Source organism: Cebus imitator, unplaced genomic scaffold (genome assembly GCF_001604975.1).
Source record: "Cebus imitator isolate Cc_AM_T3 unplaced genomic scaffold, Cebus_imitator-1.0 Scaffold259, whole genome shotgun sequence".
NCBI lineage: Eukaryota > Metazoa > Chordata > Mammalia > Primates > Cebidae > Cebus > Cebus imitator.
The window spans coordinates 3,669,904-3,684,009 of record NW_016107574.1 but is presented as its reverse complement, the minus strand read 5'-3'; the positions used below and the strand labels follow the sequence as shown (position 1 = coordinate 3,684,009).

The window sequence follows — 14,106 nt, the reverse complement described above, 5'->3', positions numbered from 1 at the left end:
CCCACCAACCCCACTAAAACTCTTGTAGACACCATCCTATTATCTGCTTTTATGAACTTGACTTTCTTAGATTCTACATATAAGCACACTTGTGGCATTTGTCCTTCTGTGCTTATTTCACTTAAATTATTAAATGATTAACTTCTCAGGCTTACTTTTTAATGTATATGTTTAAAAATATAAATTTTCTCGATTCACAGCTTTATCTGAATTTCTTAATTATTGATTGTTGTATTTTGGTGGTAATGATGATATTCATTGTCATTCAATTAAAAGTGATTTTTAATTTTATTGTAATATCTATTTTAATCTATGGATTGTTTAGACACATAGTGCTTGATTTCCAAACTTCTGCCAGTTTCTGTTAGCATATTCTTGATTAATTTCAAAATAGAAAACCACCTCTTTAGTATTTCAATTATGGAATGCTTGTTCATGAATTGGGTAATGACTTAAAAGATAGTTCATTTGGTTAAAAATTCTTGAAATTAATTTGTATTTGGAAACTTTTGGGTTCAGTTCTTGTTAAGCTTGTCCAGGTATGTCAAGTTTGAGATTTTGTGTTTCAAATTTTTTGTATTTTACTGATTTAATTTTTACTCTCTCATATACTGAGAGAGATGTATTAAAGCCTTATACCATAATTGTGATATCATTTCCTATTTATTTCTGTACAGTTGTGTTTTGTATATTTTGAGACAACATTATTAGGTGCACATGCATTTAGAATTTTATATTTTCTGGTGAGTTAACTCTTCCATCATTATGAAATTATTACTCCTCTGACAAGAATAATGATCCTTGTCTTAATATCTGCATTTCTTTTGGTTAGCGTTTGTATAGGACATCTTATCTGATTCTTTTTCTTTCAACTTTATATTTAAGAGTCTATTGTGAGCAACAAATATGTGAGTTTGTCCCACAAATATGACAGGCAATATTGGTTCACCCAAAGACATGTTCAACTCTAACTCCAAGTACTTATGAACTTTACTTTATTTGAAAAAAGAGTCCTGTAAGACAATAGCTTCAAATAACCAAGTGGATCTTAAATCTAATAGCAGGTGTCTTTATGAGAGACAGAAGAGTAGAAAACAGGGAGAAAAGGAGGCCATGTGAAGTTGAAGACAGAGATCGGAGTTATGTTACCACAAGTCAAGGAACTGCTTCTAGAGCTGTCAGAACCTATAAGATGAAGAATATGTTCTGCCATGAAATACTTGGAGCCCTGTTGGTAATTTTATTTTGGACTTCAGGCCTCTGGAGCTGTAATAGAATACATTTCTATTGTTTTAAAAGAGATTTGTGGTAATTTGTTAGGGCATCCTTAAAAAAACTAATAAAGCACTTTGTTTCTCTTTATTTAGAAATATTTAGACTATTGTTGTTAATATGATTATCTATATATTAATATCAAAATAGCTTGTCTTTTCTTACCTATTTGAACTGCTTGTCCATGTTCCCTTTTTTCTGCTTCCTTGAATTCTCATAGAGTTAATACATTTTTATTATTAATTTTGCCCTGTATTAACTTATTATAGATTGTTTTATAGTTTTCCTGGTATGCTAGAGATTATATAATGTATCTAATGAATATAAATGCATACTCTCTTGGCTTCCAGACAACTCAAAATGTTTCAAACACCTTAACACTATTTCTCCTCTGACTTTAGTATTACTGTTTTTATATACTTTAATTTTTTTTGTATTTTGTAAAGCTCACAGCATATTCTTCTTTTTTTGTGGTTACTGTCAATATTTATTTAGAGTCATTTATATATATAACTTTAATCTGACTGTCCTTTCCTTCATGCATATTCCACCTTTCTCCTAGGCTCTTTTATATTCTGCTGAAAGAATACTTATCTGGTGATTTTTGATGTTGTCATCGTTTGTGCTGTTTGGTTTGATTTTAGTTTAAATCTGCTGCTAATAACATTTCTCTGAGTTTGACTAAAAATATTTTAGGCTTTTTGAAGGAATATACAATTTTTCTTTTACTTCTTTTGGATAGACAATTTAAGATTAGTATTCATATCCCTTTCACTTATTAAAGACATCATTCACCTGTCCCCTCTCTTCTGCAGCTCTCAGTGTGGCTCATTTGAAGGTAACCCAGACTTTTACATGTCTATTTGTAAAGTTTTCTTTCTTTTGGACTTTAGTCGCGGTGCACTTATGGGGATTTCTGGTGTACTTTTCCTACTTCATTATATTATTATTGAATATGAACCTTGATGACTTAGCTATCTTTGGGGAAAATTTACTGCCACTATCTCTGCTCCCTTCCCTCTCCCCTCACCTCTCTGATTTCAATTGCATACACATTAGAACATTACAGGACATCTCATAGGTGCACTGTGCTCCTTTTTGGAAATTTTTATAATTTTTGTCTTTATGTGCATCTACCTGTGTGCTTTCTGCTTTTCTATCTTCCAGGACACCAGGTCTCTCTTGGTCTGTCTCTAACATGTTGGTTCATCTATTTATTGACTTTGATTTTGATGATGTTATTTCATTTCTATTATATTTTATTTTATTTGTAGTTTTTGTCAGCTGAAACTTACAACACTATTTATATCATAAACACATTAAGGTTGGTTTTCTTTTTAAAACTTCGTAAGTCTAATTAGCCCATTGTTGGATTCTCTGTTGATCTACCTGTTTTATCTGTCACTTTTTTTCCTCATAATTTTCTTCACACTTTGTGTTCTCACATGCCTGGTTGTTTTGTTTGTTGATATCCAGACATTAAGTGTGAAAACCTATAGGGATAATACGAGGCATTTAATGCAACCATCTCCCCCATATAGAGTTTACTTATGTTTTTAAAAAGCAGCTATGCTAGCAGAACTAGAAATTCCAAGTCACCTTTACTGAGATGATTTAAAGGTGGACTTTATTTTATTTGAGAACTTGACTATTTCCTCTGTTTCCTTCTCCTTGGATATATCATTATTGCAGTCACAATCAAAACCTGAGGTATTTAACAGGGCTTTACCCTTTGGTATCACATCATCCCTATAAAGGTGTCAGAAGCTTTATTCAGCTTCTCAGCCAGTGAGTTAGGAACTGGAATTTAGCGGTTCCAAATCTATGACATCATTGGATTTTCTTCCCCCGTAGATCTTAACCACGTATTCCTCATTAGTAGGTCTTCAATACATTCAAATGTTTTCCCCACCCCTTTCTCTCTTTCTCATCTATTTATAATTTTCTTCAAATTATTTATTAGTTATAAGAGGGCACATTAGTCACAAGCTAATGAATTAAACAATTGCTAGAAAAGAAGACCTTGTTACTAATTTTATTGAACATAGTAATGTGCCTATATTACTGCTGTATTTCCCACCTTTAAGGTTTTGAAGAACGAAATGTAAATAGAAGGCATTTGTACAATTTACAGAGAAGCTTTTTACAAGAGTTGAATCAGCACCTTTTGTCCTACTTTTTTATGCTGTCTAGAATATAGGCATGATTTCCTTCATTTAAAAAATATCTTGAATCACGAGGCACATTTGAAATGCAAGATATGTGATGTGAATGGCAGAAAAGAAAAATACGAGAAGACTGAATTTCCAATAAATGTGAGTCTGTGCTACTGGCACTTACTTCCATCTTTTTAAAGCTAATGATATTTCCATACTTTGCTATGAGCAGCTGAGTAACTCTTATACCTGAATACAATTTCATAAAACTATTCATACTGAACGAACTATGTTATTCTTATTCTGGGATAAACAGACTTTTTTATATCAGCAAAGCAACCAAATTTCAATTTACAATACCAGAGCTCAGGACATATTTTTCCACCAAAAGATCCATCCAAGTATAAGCGAATGGCCTGGCCTTAACACATTATTTGTTTGTAAGTATGCTTATACAAAACAGGTTGTTTTTTATTATATTTTATCTAGCATATTAGTTGCTATTCTCTATTAGTGTTTTTCCACTACCCTTGTCTTTGCTGTCTTCTCTTCATCTTTTTTTCTGTCATATTAGGTTTGCTTAGGGTTCTATAAATATTCCGTCTACTAATGATATGAGTTGTATGACAGCTAACAGCTCACATTATTTACAGTCTTTGCTTTTTAGAGTAAAACAGAACACCATCAAGTGCGGTGATTTTCTCAGCTGCAGGATACAAGGCACTCCAGCCCTATTAAGGAAGAATAACTGCTATGATTATTTAATGATATACACAATGCCTGTTATTAGCTATTTATTGATGTATGAATACTTGGGATCTACTGCTTCTAGTGCCAGTAAGAACAACTCATTTTTCAATCAAACCTAATTGACATTGCTGGTATATTGAGAAAAATTTAATGCTTCTCATTAGATTTATTGGATGGCACCACTCTCGCCAAATCTCTTATTGACATGTAATCTATATTAATGTCAAGGTGATAGATTTATAGTTGAAAGATTAAGCCTTATCTCTAATGTTTCAATCTACAGGAACAAGACACAGGAACAGGAACAATCTACAGGAACAAGAAAATTGCATGAAAATCGACATGCTGATAATAAAATTTATATATATATATATATATAAATGTATATATAGTATACTTACTATATATAGTATATATATAAATTTATATTTATGGTATATACACTATATAGTATATATAGTATATTCACTACATATGTAGTAAGTGTATTATATATAAATTTATATATATAGTAATTATACTATATAAATTTTGTATTAATAGTATATATACTATATATATAAACTTATATATATATGTACTATATATAAATTATATATACACTATGTAAATTTTTATATATAATATACTTATATATATAAATTTACACCTATATTAATTTGTATATAGATAAATACGTGTGTGTGTGTGTGTGTGTGCGTGTGTGTGTGTGTATACATATAAATATGTGAATTATACATAGGAGGAATCAGGAATCTGAAGAGTGTTGCTTCTTGGGAACCTGTCTCTTGTGGTCTTGGAGTGGAAACCAGATATAAATTAGAAAAATCATAACTTCTCTAAATGCCTGAATGTAGTGTTTACTGCAGGATTATCAAATGAGTAGGTTAACAATTGAAAAGGTGTTAGAGATGAGGGTCTCAGCCATCAGTGCATGATAACTAAGATTTCAATGACACATTTATCAGTGAACAGAATCCTTCAACTCACAATCTGAATTCTGAATTTAGCAAAACTTATATTCTATATTGATAGGTAAATACCACTGAGGAAAACTCAGAGTAGTCACATTCTGGCATCATCATAATCGTAGGTACTGGAATGCTTGAGAGCTTCATCCCTCTGCTAGAAGTGCATTAGAAATACTCAGTCTTCAAAAAAAAATTCATGGAGAAGATCTGTACTACTTTGGGGGGAAACACTACATATATTAATACAGCTTGTAGATAGATTCTCATTTATTGCATGTTTGGAGCTGTTTTCATTGTTGCTATTGCTGTTCTTGCTTGTTGTTTTTAATATTACTGTATCTTTCTTGATGCCTACTAACTACGAATTAAAATAAATTATTCAACCTATTTTTGACTTAATTTTCTCTCTGTAAAATCCAAGATGATAATAGTATGAGTTTCATAGCATTGTGAAAGTTAAATGAGTGAAAGCATGTCATTAAGTTAAAACAGAGCCTGAAAGAGAGAAACTAAAATATGAGAGTGAATGATCACTGTCATTATCATCAAGCTGATTATAATCATAGTCATCTTCAGCAGCACTAGTTACCATTTACCTATCTCTCTATTTCTCTATCTCTTGCATATTAAATCTCTATTCATCTCTACATCTATGCTCATCTTCATCAGTGATACTCAGCCTTGAGTATAGTTGAATAACAACAGGGGAGAATGTGTTGCCTCAGCCAAGTGGTCTTGACATGCGTCTTTCTGACTAGGTGGCAAAGGCTTTATTCTCTTTGCATGTAGTGAGTGAATGAAACTAACTGCTACTCTGTTCACAAATGTTTGGACTATGAAATGGTCATGAGCTAAAAGAAGCCATATATACTGAAAATATATATACGTGTTAAAAGACAACTTGTAGACAAAATAAACGCAACAGGTTTCACTTGAGCATTAAAATATTCATGAATTGGGCAACACTCAAAACCAGAAGAGGTTCACAGAGCTCCACTTTAGCAGCTCCAGCAGCAGGCATTCATAGACTGAATGCAGAATCAAAGTATGAATATCACTTTGATTGACTAAAGGGAAGGATTTGCTTTATTTGTTTATTGTCCAGTGGAAAGTCTCTAGTAATATAACTAACAGCTAATTGTTTGTGACTGGCTGAAGCTCAGTTTAACTTGTTTGTTCATTTTTTCAAAATTAATGCATTATAAGGAATGCAAACTTTGTTAAACTCAGTTTGTTTATGTAAGGGTTCTGGGTACAGAAACAACCCCAGGCTAATGGTTTTCAGCTTATTTTGTTTTAATCAAAGGAAGAGATTAAAAAAAAAAAAGGAGTGGAAAAGGGAGAGAGAACTTGAGAGAGGCCAGCTGTGGTAACCCCATAACTAGTTTCTCTTTTCCCTTGAACAGTGTTTATTCCAATCCTGAACTTTTTCTGCCATTGCTCAATCTCCATTAGCCTAATACGTCAGTCATCTACTTTAATGAAAAGAGGATAGTAAATAAAATAAGATTTCCTGACTGCTACAATAGCCTCTATATTTATAGGCTTCTCATCAGTCCTACCTACTTAAGCTAATAGTCAAATCCTTTTTCTTGGAACCCAAAAGTTACCTTATTTAGCCATTACGTTTTTACTCTGCATTAGTGAAGACTAATAACTCCCACAGTCTGCATCTCATATTTTTATCACCAGAGCCCCAAACTCAATTCAGATGCCTTCAGCTGGACACTTTATTTGCCCAGTTGAGGCAATATATATTTTGATTTAAAAAATATTTAGAAATCTAAAGATGAAATTGTCTGAAGAGTATATCAACCTATCCATTTGAACCTTAGAGAAAACATGTTTCAGATTAAGCATGAAACAATCCGTGTAAATGATTTTGACTCATAGAGCAATACATCCATCTCCATAAGCATTTAAGATGTAAATTTAACATAGATTAGAAATTTATATTTGAAGATGCTTCTTGGAGACACCCCAGTTGGATTTGAATTGGGTTTTACATGGCATGTCATTTAAATTTCTCTGCTTATTTAACTTCCAGCACTTGGCAGATGCAGTCCCAGGAAGCAGTTACACCTCTTCCAAATGCCTTAGTCCTTGGAAGAGAGAAAGCACTAGAATTTTAAGCCAAGCTTAAGCACCCACACAAGACAACATGGCATCCAACCTGAAAATGTGTCAGAAGGAGTGAAAGAATAATGTGTCTTAATGTATCAGAATATCACATATTCATCAAAATATAGGTCACTGGTGGTTGCATGAACAGAGCAGGGTGGATATCAGTCATTTACTAATTAAAGGTCAGTTCTGCCTCATCCCTTACAAAATAGACTTCAGAGACCAGGAGAGCTCCATGACTCAAAAGATCATAATTTAGCTTTCTTTTTCCTTCACAGGCTAGTAGAAAAGATAAAAAGATACAGGTAAGATGTGGGGATTTTGCTGTGCTCCTGTTTAGAAGCCTGTATGCAGAGCACAAAATTGCAATGCCAGATATCTACACAACATCCCGTGAACTGAGAGATAAATCAATGTTATGTGAACAACTATGGTGTCTGCTGGACTGTGCTTAGGACTTTGGATATATTCAAGTCTCACTTTTGAATGGCATATAGTCTAGGTAAGGAGGCAAGACTAACCTGGGCAAAAATAACCAGGATTCAGAGTGCAATGCCACAGGTTGAAACTGTCAGAAAATGTTGCCAGCAACATCATTCTAAACCAGATCAGTCAACCATCTCGTGCAGATGTAGGAGTGTGAAAAGACTGAATTCAAGTATAAAGAATCTGTTTCTCTGATAACCAGGTGCAGTGGAATAAATTCAAATCTCCAATCAGCAACAAGCTTATTTCCACGTCAAGAAGGTTTTCCAGAAAGAAGGATGCATGCATTCATTGCTCTATGGTTTTAAAGACCTGTGTTTGTTGCTGGCCTTATACAAGCTGAGTCTGAGTTCTTCATAGTGCTCAGCTATCTAACAGGAGTTGTTCCTGTACAGTCTTCCCTCCACACCTTTAGCTGTGCCAGTCTTCTCACCTGGAATTCTTTCTTTTTTCATTCCACCAATCCTACTTTTTCTTAGTTTGCGTCCTGCAAGGCCACTTTTAATTGTTTCCTCAGTGGAGTTTTCCAATGATAGCAGTCTTTAGTTTTCATTTGTTTTGGATTTTAATCTTAACTACTCTCAATAGATCTTTAAAATTTACTTCTAACCAGGTGATTTAATTTTACTCATGATCACAAAGGAGGTCTTTTCTTTTCATTTTGCACAGTCTTGTGTCAAGTTTGGCCAATAGAACAGGTGTGGAAGGAACAGATATATTTCTACCTCTACTTCTAATTAAACAATAAAGCAAAATTTATTTTATGATTCTTTTCTCTTTTCCTTTCAAGGTAACTTCAGAAGGATGTGCAGTATGAAGAAGAAAATCTGGAACCCTGAGTGAGTACTTTTGGAAGTTCTACCCAGGAGATCTCTGAAACTAGCAATGTCAAAGTTAAATTTTGTGCCAATGAGATATAAACTCTTTTTTTAAAAACCATTGAAATTCTTTAGTATTTCAAATAATAATAGCAAGTATTAAAAATTAGTACTTGCTATTATTATTTGAAATACTAAAGAATTTTAAATAATATTATTTAAATACTAAAGAATTTAATACTGTTAAAAATAGGAAGTGTATCCTCAGTGATAGACTGTTTTTCTCAATTTACTTATAAGTGAATGCATGAAAACCACTTAGAACCATGCATAGCATACTTACCTGGCAGGGGAGATACCATGATCACGAAGGTGGTTTTCCCAGGGCGAGGCTTATCCATTGCACTCTGGATGTGCTGACCCCTGCGATTTCCCGAAATGTGGGAAACTCGACTGCATAATTTGTGGTGGTGGGGGACTGCGTTCACGCTTTCCCCTGCTCTTTATTAAAAAAAAAAAAAAAGAATCATGCATAGCACATCTTAGGTGCTTAATAATGTAGATGTTATTCTAATTTTATGACTGCTACTATTATTATTGCTAGTGCAAGACATTCAACTAATATTTAGTGAGTGCTCACTGTGTACTAAGCATGCCCTGGGTATTGAAGAAAAAAATTAGTTCACAGTCTAGTAAAAATAAAATAACAATGCAATAAAATATCTAATCTTGCCTAATGACTGTCACTGTTCTATATTTTTCTATTTATTAACTCTTATTTTCTTAAGATAACTTAATTTTATCCCCATTTTGCAGTTGGGGAAACTGAGGAAAAAAGAGATTATACATAATTTCTAATGCTACAAAGCTGGTAATTGACAAAGCCAGGATTCAAATCTAGTGATTCTAATTTCAGTGTTTATGGTTTTATCTTTTATGCCATGCTGCCTATGATAATTAAGTGAATTAATGGAGCTGTGTACAGAATGGGATGAAGAAACTTCATTGAGCAGTGACACTGGAACAAAGTTTGACAGATGAGTAGAAGTTTACCAGGTGCATTATAATATTAAGAACATGAAAAATAAATTACTTTCAATTGATGCACCAATTGATTAATTGATTAATGGTGTTAATTTTATAATGCATTGGGCTGTGTAGTCTGAAAGGTCTAAATTAGTGATGACTCTTGGTTTTAAAATGGAGAAATTCAACTCAAACAGTACTTAAGAAAAGGAGAAAACTTTTAAGAGATCATATGCAAGTCTCCATCCAGATGCCTCAGAGAAATAATTAGTAAAATCCCTCTCTCTGATTTCATCCTAATAAAGTTATTTTTAAAATATTGAGTATAAGAGAAATGGACACCAATTACTTGAGGCTAGTAGTTTATGGGACTATTTACTACCATAAAAGAAGACTAACACAGAGACATTTTCCCCATCCTATTCTTCCTCCTAGACATATAGGAAGACTCATTTGTTTAGCCTTATTTTCACATTGTTGAAGTCAAATGATTGACTACTAGTCAATGAGTTGTAGGATGAAAGGGTCTAAGTCTCACTAGTCCTGGCTTGTAAAAATATTTATTTCTAAGTCTTCCAATTCTTTCATCCTCAGGTGCAGTGACGTTAGAAGCCAAATATTTCATTATGTGACCAACTTATAATCAGGAGGAGTATGATCCAACCCAAATTGGACTTCCCATGACCTATAAATATGTCTATATTTTTTAAACTAGTAAGATGCCGGTGTTTGTTTGTTGCTGTGGTATATTCTACCTATCCTAGTTAATTCAACCATCTGATTAATAAGGTCTCAGAGACAACTCTTAATGGACTGATTTGTCTTCTATGTTAAACTCTGAATTAAATACTATAGCCAAAAATTTGTAATAATCTGGAGAGGCCCAACTTGGAAACAAATAAAAATAAACCAAATAGAATACTGGAAGATTCAGAATGCAAAGAAGCAAAGATTTTTAAAAAATACATTCATTACATATCTCAGAGGTGTGATTTGCCTTATAGTAGGTAACACATACTAAACATATCTGGCTTTATTTAGACCACTGTTAATGTACATCTGCATTCTACCAATAACTGGAAGGACAATTTTTCTTATAATAAGCCTGTGGTCTATTTTCATAACAAAGATCCATTCATTATTTTAGCTCAATAAGCAAATATTTTCTTCTGCCTAAAATATTTCTTCTCACCCACATCATACCTAATGCCTAGGAGTTAATGCTGCACAATTCAGGCATTTAATTCAAATATAGAAGGGCTTTACATACATTTCTTGTTTTTTACTAACACTGTCATTGGACTTTGTTTTTATTAACTATTAATACATTTGACTTCAAGAAAAATTAAATTTCTTTGCTTGAAAATCTCATGAAAGTAGAAAGTTAAATCAAAGGGATTATGATTGGTATTGTATTGGAGGAAATCTTACCTGCATAAATCCTAATATGGGTCCAATTTTTATTACAGAAAATTCTTTACATTTAGGAAGTAGGCAACGAATGTCAGAATTCAAATGCACAGAGAAATCCAGTACTTCTTTGTACTTGGATCGTATAGTAGAATTGAAGAAAGCTTCCAAGGCATGTGATTTTTCTCACTTTAAGTTTCAGACTTTTGGGAACAAACTTTCACAATTAGGCACCATCTTAAAGATTAGCTCCAGCCGTACTATAGAATATTCTTCTTTGCTTAAGCTCTTATTTTCTTTATTCTCCAAAACTGTGTTTGGCCTCATATTAGAAATGGACACTGTATGCTGTAAAGTATTTTAGAATAGTAAGAGGCAAAGAAAACAAGAGTTGCACGTGTACACCGGAATTCCCAGAGCAGTAATACAATCAATACATCAATTTGTAGGAATTCAGGAAAAAAAAAATCTCAGTTGAAATCAGAATGCTCTAGAGAAACTTCATGAAATAAAGGGAACTTAAAATGGCATAAAACATGGGTTTGTTCAAACAAAGTGAAAATAAAAGGTAGTAAGTGACTTCTATTTGAAGCATTGAAGCATACGCTGCAACACCAGATGGCAGGACTGCTTGAAAAAACATAGGCAGGAATACAGGAAAAGCACAACTAATATACTTGGAGTGATAAAAGAAAGAATGTAAGTACCTCAATAATTGCACAATTATTATTTTCAACACTGGAAAATTTATTCTCAATATTCTCATCCCAAGATTCTCTGTGACTTACAGTTACCTAACAGGCATTAAATAGTAATAATTTATCAAACATAGTAGGAGTCAGCTCTTTACTTGAAATAGCACATTTAGTACTCATAATAAGTCTACGAAGTAGGAACTGCTATTATCTTTATGTATGTGTGTATGCATGCATGTAATGAATTCAGAAACAAAAAATGACTAAAATAAACACTTATATTCACTAACTGCTGTTTCTTTCCCTACACACATGTAAGGAAAGAAATACGCTACATACATAGACACACACACAAACACACACACACACACACATACACACAAAATCCATTTACTGAACCATTTGAAGGTAGAGTGCATCCATAGTAACATTTCCAAATGTGCATCTTAATTATAAGAATAGTAGAGAATCCATCTCCCAATATCAAGGGATACTTGCCTAGTAAACCACACCATCACTGATATACATGAAAAGATTAGCATTCATTGAACTATTTTTTAAAATAGCATGTCCATTTTTTATCTCTAATTATCTGAAAAAGCATTCTCATTGTTTCTTTTTAAATGCAGGCTTCAGTAAAAATTCATAACATTACTTTGGCTTTTATGTCTCATTAGTCTTCCCACCCAATGTAGACTAGACCATATTTCTCATGATATTGAATCTTTTGATGACTCTGGCTCAGTTATTCTACAAAACAGCCCATTTTCTTCATTTGATGACAATGTCAAAATGATGATATTTAGGTTGCATATAGTGCATCTTTGGGAAATGCCCTAAACATTTCACAAAAGAAGCTCAAAACTGAAAAAGCATCTTTTGATGCCTAAGGGAATGTTTATTTTAATCGTTTCTTTTGTTTCTGGTAATTTGAATATAAATTTTCTATGATACCCTCACTACTGTTGTCTTTTTCTTTTCTTCCCTTGTCTTTGACACCCTATAACATGCTTACCTTATTTATCTTGTACTATAGAAGTATGCATAGTAACTAATTGGAGTTCTCTGTTTAAGAGCTGGAAATGTGTGCCCAGAAGTTCCAATAACTGGGCTTAACACAGCACAACTAACACAACTAGTATTTTTGGTGTAGTGAAGAATGCAAGATACACTGACCAACCTCATTACCTTCTGCAAGCTTGACTTTATTAAAAGAGGGAGCAGAGATGAAAAGGTATATCTATCTCTCCATAGCAAGGCTTAAGACACAAAAATTAATTCCAGCTGATTTAAATTTTATACATTAAAAAACTACAAAACATTCACAGACTTGTAAATGAATATTTTTATAAATATTACATGGGATTTATAAAATTGCATGCAATTAAAGAAGCCAGAAGAAAATTTTTAAAAAATTTAACTGTATAAAATAATAAAATTATCATCCATTTAAAAACATATAAACTAAAAAAAGGCTAATAAAGCTAAGCAGAATCTTTGCCAAAATATTACAGACAAAATTTAATATTATTCTGTACGGACTTATATTTCAAAAAGATTTATACCAAAACCCTGATAGGTAAGTAGAAATAAAGAATAATGAGATTTACAGAAAATAGTATATATGACTGGAAAATGTATTTCAAAATGTTAAGTTTTGTGTTAAAGACATTAAAATGAATAAAAAAAGAAATATTTTATCTAGCAAATATTCAAGGATTAAAAAAATTGATTGCGATTATGCAACAAAATTGGCACTTCCCTATACTCATGGTGGGAATTTAAATGTTCATATTGCTCTATAAAAATAAATTAGAAATATTTTGTCAATAGTCTAAACAAAATCTGTGTCATTTGATTTATTATTTCAGTTTATTGGAATCTATTCAAAGACTAAAAAACTACCAGAAAATCATACACAAATATTTTATGCAACTCAAAAATCAAAGCAAGTAGGGGCTAAACAAATTCTAGTATAGCTCTAAGATGGCATAAAATTGTACTATTTACATATTTAAAGGAAAGCATTGAATTTTAAAAGTCCATAACTTAGTAAATATAAATAAATATGTAAATATAGTGGGATAAGTTATGTACACATTATTTTATTAAGTAAATATTCTAGATATAACTCAAAAAGTGCACTTTTGAAGTTTCATTTTATTTTTTTCTTTGCTGTATCTTCCAAATTATTTCCAATAGTCATGTCTGCATTACATTTGATTTTTAACTATAAATAAACTTAGAAAAATAATTAGGGGCTGCTGTCAAATGATATTAGCAGTTGGAGAGTGACTTCTTGCTAAAAGAGGTGTTCACAAACACAAGGAAGGTGACATCATTTCGTCAAGCACTTTGGTTATTGAAAGAATCATGTACATTAGACCTCTCTTTTCAC

General features: G+C 32.3%; 1 non-coding gene across 1 annotated transcript; it reads left to right on the top strand.

Annotated features, from left to right (window-relative positions):
• The first annotated feature begins 8,912 nt into the window (after nt 1-8,912).
• On the top strand, nt 8,913-9,076 carry LOC119467095. The gene has a single exon (XR_005195620.1). It is a non-coding gene; the product is annotated as a U1 spliceosomal RNA (small nuclear RNA).
• The last annotated feature ends 5,030 nt before the right edge of the window (nt 9,077-14,106 follow it).